Source organism: Hyla sarda, chromosome 1 (genome assembly GCF_029499605.1).
Source record: "Hyla sarda isolate aHylSar1 chromosome 1, aHylSar1.hap1, whole genome shotgun sequence".
Classification (NCBI taxonomy): Eukaryota; Metazoa; Chordata; class Amphibia; order Anura; family Hylidae; genus Hyla; species Hyla sarda.
The window spans coordinates 617,215,431-617,223,000 of NC_079189.1; positions in this window are offsets into that span (position 1 = coordinate 617,215,431).

Here is a 7,570-nt window from a genome sequence, read left to right on the forward strand (position 1 = left end):
AAATACAACAGGGCTCCGAAGTGAGAGAGCGCCATGCGCGTTTGAGGCCTAAATTGGGGATTTGCATAGGGACGGACACGGATGCAAGAGTTACACTTACGGCCGATACCAAAATTACCCTACGGCAGTGTTTCCCAATGTCTGTTCGGCAACGCTGGGAGCTGTTGTTTTGCAACAGCTGGAGGCTCCGTTTTGGAAACAGTGCCGTACCAGACCTTTTTCCTTTTTATTGGGGTGAGGGGGCTGTGTAGGGGTGTAGTGTATATGTAGTGTTTTACTTTTTATTTCGTGTAGTGTGGTATTTTTAGGGTACATTCACACAGGCGGGGGTTCACAGCGAGTTTCCCACTCCCCACTTTGGCTGTCCATGCATGCTGGGGGTTGTAGTTATGCAACAGCTGGAGGCACACTGGTTGCCAAACACTGAGAGTTTGTTACTTAACTCAATGTTTCCCAAACAGTGTGCCTCCAGCTGTTGCAAAACTACAGCTCCCAGCATGTACGGTCTATCAGTGCATGCTGGGAGTTGTAGTTTACAACAGCTGGAGGCACACTGGTTAAGAGTTCGGTAACAAACTCTCAGTGTTTCGCAACCAGTGTGCCTTCAGCCGGCGAGCGGCGGGGACCGGAATACCCACGGGCTTACAGGTACGCCCTTGGTCCTTAAGTACCAGGACGTCAGGGCGTACCTGTACGCTCTATGTCCTTAAGGGGTTAAAGGAGTAGTATTAAATAACTTATAATACGTTATAGATCACAGTAAGTCTGAGCGCCTGGATCCCCCGCGATATCCTGAACAGGGCCCCGGCAGTCTCCCGGAAGTGGCCGTTGTGACCCCCGCAGGAAGCTACGAAAGTTAAACACATTTGTAAAATACTTCTATTAAAAAATCTTAATCCTTCCAGTACTTATCAGCTGCTGTATTCTACAGAGGAAGTTGTGTAGTTCTTTCCAGTCTGACCACAGTGCTCTCTGCTGACACCTCTGTCCATGTCTTGCTCCGGCTCTGGACAGTTCCTGGCATGGACACAGGTGTCAGCAGAGAGCACTGTGGTCAGACAGAAAGGAAATTACAAAATAAAAGAACATTCTCTGGTGCATACAGCAGCTGATAAGTACTGGAAGGTTTAAGATTTTTTAATAGAAGTAATATACAAATCTGTTTAACTTGCTGGCACCAGTTGATTTAAAAAAAATTGTTTTCCACCGGAGTACCCCTTTAAAGGGCTTATCCAGGAATAGAAAAACAGAGCTACTTTCTTTAAAAAACCTCTCCACATCTGTCTCCAGGTTAGGTGTGTTATTGCAGCTCAGTTTCAATGAAGTCAATGGAACCAGGTTGTAAAACCACATCCAACCTGGAGACAGACATGGAGCTGTTTTTGAAAGACATTTGCTCTGTTTTTCTATTCCTGGATAACCCCTTTTTAGATGTGATGTTCCTTTATGTGTGACATATTGGGTGTGGATGGTCTATAGTGTGTTTTCTTTGGCTTTTTTTTTTTTGGTATAGTTAGTATGGTTGGCACTCTGTAACACCCATATGATACCAATCAGCTGTTTGTTTAATATATGGAACAGCTCACACAGGCTAGAAGAGATAGGAAGGAAATCATATATGGAGGCAGCTCACACAGGCTGGAAAGGGAGAGCACCCACGGAGGACAATACACACAGGCTGGAGACAGAGAAGATTGCATACATGGGCACAGCTTACAAAGGCTGTATATAGAGAGTAGAGCATACATGGATGTAGCTCACACTGACCGGAGAGAGAAAGGAGTGCGTACATGGAGGACAACACACACAAGCTAGAGAAAGGGAGGAGAACATACATGGAGGCCAGCTCACAAAGGCTGGAGATAGGGAGGAGAGCATATATGGAGGCAACTCACACAGGCTGTAGATAGGGAGGAGAGCATACATGGAGGACAACACACACAAGCTGGAGATAGGGAGGAGAGCATACATGGGGACAGCTCGCAAAGGCTGGAGATTGGGAGGAGAACATACAGGAGGGCAGCTCACACAGGCTGTAGATAGGGAGGAGAGCATACATGGAGGCAGCTCACACAGGCTGTAGATAGGGAGGAGAGCATACATGGAGGACAACACACACAAGCTGGAGAAAGGGAGGAGAACATAAATGGAGGGCAGCTCACAAAGGCTGGAGATAGGGAGGAGAGCATATATGGAGGCAGCTCACAAAGGCTGGAGATAGGGAGGAGAGCCTACATGGAGGACAACACACACAAGCTAGAGAAAGGGAGGAGAACATACATGGAGGGCAGCTCACAAAGGCTGGAGATAGGGAGGAGAGCATATATGGAGGCAACTCACACAGGCTGTAGATAGGGAGGAGAGCATACATGGAGGACAACACACACAAGCTGGAGATAGGGAGGAGAGCATACATGGGGACAGCTCACAAAGGCTGAAGATAGGGAGGAGAACATACAGGAGGGCAGCTCACAAAGGCTGGAGATAGGGAGGAGAGCATACATAGAGGGCAGCTCACACAGGGTGTATATAGGGAGGAGAACAAACATGGGGCAGCTCACACAGGCTGTAGATATAGAGAAGAACAAACATGGAGGGTAGTTAACAAAGGCTGGAGATAGGGAGGATAGCATACATGGAGAACAACACACACAAGCTAGAGAAAGGGAAGAGAGCATACATGGAGGCCAGCTCACAAAGGCTGTAGATAGGGAGGAGAGCATATATGGAGGCAGCTCACACAGGCTGTAGATAGGGAGGAGAGCATACATGCATACATTGAGGACAACACACACAAGCTGGAAATGGGGAGGAGAGCGTACATGGGGACAGCTCACAAAAGGCTGGAGATTGGGAGGAGAACATACAGGAGGGCAGCTCACAAAGGCTGGAGATAGGGAGGAGAGCATACCTGGAGGCAGCTAACACAGGCCGTAGATAGGGAGGAGAGCATACATGGAGGACAACACACACAAGCTGAAGATAGTGAGGAGAGCATACATGGAGGGCAGCTCACACAGGCTGTAGATAGGGAGGAGAGTATACATGGAGGCAGCTCACATAGGCTGGAGATAGGGAGGAGAGCATACATGGAGGACAGCTCCCACAGACTGGAGAGCAAGGAGAGTATACATGGAGGACAACTTACACAGGCTGTAAATAGGGAGGAGAGCATTCATGGACATTTCACACATATTGTAGAGAGAGGAGAGCACACATAAGGCACTTTAACAAAAAGTTATTTAGGCTGTGTACAAGTATAGAAAAGAGAAAAAATTGTTCACACAGCACACTAAGTTTTAATAATGAACTATGGGGACATAAATAAAAAGCAACAATATAAAAAAAAAGTTTAAAAAAAGTATCCTTTGCCATAGGGCAGGAGCAAAGCGCCCACTTCAGCCTGGCCTATGATTCCGATAGGATCTTCTCTTGAAGGTTTTTCTCCTGGTTGTAGTAACACAACATAATGCAGAAGAGCAGGAAAGTTAGGAATGGAAGTATGGAAGTAACTGAAGCTCATGAGAGTTGATTGTCCATGAAGTGGAGGGGAAACAGCAGGGCCAAGATGGAGGAAAACTGACTTATAAAACAAGACTGTGACAAAAGTTACATGATGTCAACAATGATGGACTCCAACTCACCACCCGAGCACCAGAGAGCGCATGGAAATTCAGAACGGCACCACCATCTGCAGAAAAAAGATATCAGGCGCTACATACTGTGGGCTGTGAATACAAATCCATGATTTGGTTGCACCTATGCAGTGCCTGATATCTGCGACACAACTCTCCACATTTTCTGTTCATTTTCACCATTTAGATTTTTCTCGGAATCTTGAATCTGAAGGAAATGTTCACAGTAAAGCTCAGGAGCCAAAGAGTAACCGGAGCGTACACGGAAATCCCTGCAGGTGCAACATCCTGGAGACCGGGACGCAACGACCTCAACAATTATGAAGGTTATAAGAAAATAGACTGATGATTGTTGTGTAACAATGGGATGGAGAATTACTATGAGATATTCTATTATTGACTGATTGTTATAACAGAATGAGGTGTTATGTCCTCCTGACTAACTTACATCTATATACTTATATATCTTATTGTTGTATGTTATTCTGTTGCGTTATATATTTGTTTGTTATGTTTTTATAGAAAAAGCTGTGAGATGGTGGACCATGGTGCCCATTACAATGTTAGGTTGTGTTGTATGGGAACTGGACTGCCAAGTACAGGGGAGGTACAGGTATGGCCATAAGTCCTGTAGGGGCCTAGTACTGACCATGAAGCCTCCACGGTGACCCCACTACGCTGCACAACCCTACGGAAGCTTTGTGAAATGTTTAAAGGCCAATATCTTGTTGCCAAGTGGGGAGAGTGAGGTAAAAGCATTGTTAGGTGCGGTGAGGAGCAATACTGGTCTCTGTGCACATAGAAGAAAGCTGGGGCTTAGACATCACATAGCCGGCTTACCCCTAAATAGGAGAGGTAGGGGGACCGGAGGCTGGGAAGGCTGTGAATGCTGGGAGATAAGGTGCAGGGTGTGGGGTGCTCCACTACATCTCAGGAGGGTTCCCTGTGCAAGGAGGCTCCACAGAAGGACAAGGGAGGCCTGGAGAATAGAGACTGAAGCTCATGCTACCCCTGGAGTAGGAGACAAGCATAGTATGGGATAAGATGGCGCACATACTCCAGGTCTTACATCATACACTGTAATGGCCAGACCAGAAAATCTGCTGCCGGGCAGCTCCTTCTATTCCCAAGAACAAAAGCATTGAGCGACTGAAATAAAACCTTTTCACTAATGTCTATTGGGGCAGCAGCAGAGGGATGGGACAACCCCTTTAAGTGGATGTTCAGTAAGGTACAAGGATGTTCAGCTAGGTTTGAGGGTGTTCAGTTAGGTATGAGGATGTCCAGCTAGGTATGAGGATGTTCAGCTAGGTATGAGGGTGTACAGTTAGGTATGAGGATGTTCAGCTAGGTTTGAGGGTGTTCAGGTAGGTATGAGGGTGTACAGCTAGGTATGAGGGTGTACAGCTATGTATGAGGATGTTCAGCTAGGTATGAGGGTGTACAGCTAGGTATGAGGGTGTACAGCTAGGTATGAGGATGTTCAGCTAGGTATGAGGGTGTACAGCAAGGTATGAGGATGTTCAGCTAGGTTTGAGGGTGTTCAGCTAGGTATGAGGGTGTACAGCTAGGTATGAGGATGTTCAGCTAGGTATGAGGATGTTCAGCTAGGTATGAGGATGTTCAGCTAGGTATGAGGATGTTCAGTTAGGTATGAGGATGTTCAGCTAGGTATGAGGATGTTCAGCTAGGTATGAGGATGTTCAGCTAGGTATGAGGATGGTCAGCTTGGTATGAGGGTGTACAGCTAGGTATGAGGATGTTCAGCTAGGTATGAGGATGTTCATCTAGGTATGACGATGTTCAGCTAGGTATGAGGATGTTCAGCTAGTTATGAGGGTGTACAGCTAGGTATGAGGATGTTCAGTTAGGTATGAGGATGTTCAGCTAGGTATGAGGATGTTCAGCTAGGTATGAGGATGTTCAGCTAGGTATGAGGATGTTCAGCTAGTTATGAGGGTGTTCAGCTAGGTATGAGGATGGTCAGCTAGGTATGAGGATGTTCAGCTAGGTATAAGGGTGTTCAGTTAGGTATGAGGATGTTAAGCTAGGTATGGGGATGTTCAGCTAGGTATGAGGATGTTCAGCTAGGTATGAGGATGTTCAGCTAGTTATGAGGGTGTTCAGTTAGGTATGAGGATGGTCAGCTAGGTATGAGGATGGTCAGCTAGGTATGAGGATGGTCAGCTAGGTATGAGGATGCTCAGTTAGGTATGAGGATGTTCAGTTAGGTATGAGGATGTTCAGCTAGGTATGAGGATGTTCAGCTAGGTATGAGGATGTTCAGCTAGGTATGAGGATGTTCAGCTAGGTATGAGGATGTTCAGCTAGTTATGAGGGTGTTCAGCTAGGTATGAGGATGGTCAGCTAGGTATGAGGATGTTCAGCTAGGTATAAGGGTGTTCAGTTAGGTATGAGGATGTTAAGCTAGGTATGGGGATGTTCAGCTAGGTATGAGGATGTTCAGCTAGGTATGAGGATGTTCAGCTAGTTATGATGGTGTTCAGCTAGGTATGAGGATGTTCAGCTAGGTATGGGGATGTTCAGCTAGGTATGAGGGTGTTCAGCTAGTTATGAGGGTGTTCAGCTAGGTATGAGGATGGTCAGCTAGGTATGAGGATGTTCAGTTAGGTATGAGGATGTTCAGCTAGGTATGAGGATGTTCAGTTAGGTATGAGGATGTTCAGCTAGTTATGAGGGTGTTCAGCTAGGTATGAGGGTGTTCAGCTAGGTATGAAGGTGTTCAGCTAGGTATGAGGATGTTCAGCTAGGTATGAGGATGTTAAGCTAGGTATGAGGATGTTCAGCTAGGTATGAGGGTGTTCAGCTAGGTATGAGGATGCTAGGTATGAGGATGTTCAGTTAGGTATGAGGATGTTCAGCTAGTTATGAGGGTGTTCAGCTAGGTATGAGGATGTTAAGCTAGGTATGAGGGTGTTCAGCTAGGTATGAGGGTGTTCAAATAGGTATGAAGATGTTCAGCTAGGTATGAGGGTGTTCAGATAGGTATGAAGATGTTCAGCTAGGTATGAGGGTGTTCAGCTAGGTATGAGGATGTTCAGCTAGGTATGAGGATGTTCAGCTAGGTATGAGGATATTCAGCTAGGTATGAGCGTGTTCAGTTAGGTATGAGAGTGTTCAGATAGGTATGAAGATGTTCAGCTAGTTATGAGGGTGTTCAGCTAGGTATGAGGATGTTCAGCTAGGTATGAGGAAGGCCAGCTCTTAACCAGAAACAAGCCAAGAGTCAGAAACCAAGAGGTCAGCAAAAGTACAGAGCGTGCGACAAAAGGATAGCATTGTTTGCAGTTTTGTGGTTCAGAGCAGATGCCAATAATTTGGCAATGGTTTTGGAGGTGGCTTTGGGGGCTCTTAGAAGCACTTACCATTTAGATTTATTGCAAAGGGTCAGCCCAATTGTCTTATATCCCATCTACTATGACTGCGCTCTTGTTTATTTGGGGGTCATTCACAGATCCTTATGGAGTTGGGCCCTATAGTCCTTTCCATTAATGTGGTCTATGGTGATAGGAGGTGCTCCAAACCAAAGTGCAGTTGTGCACCTACATTGGAGTGGAGGACCTGCACTTGTGGACCACAAATAGTCTGCACTTGTGGACCCTATAGTCCTTGGTCACCTTATGTTCCTCTATGGAGATACTTCTCATTTGACATTTTATGTTTTTCTGTTTTCACACTCCACATAGCGTTACCAGTCCCTAATGTTATGATCTCCTTCTTATGTCTTTTTTGTACGTTATTGTCTCCTGAATTGTCTGTTCTGAATTTTGCAAAAAAAACTGTCCAAAAAAAGAAGGCCATGGTAAGAGCATAGTGATGTGTATAATACAAAACTAAGTACGGCCATCAATGGAATCAGAGAGAGCAGAGGATCCGTGTGATTGGTGGAATCCAAACGCCCAATTCTTCTGTCT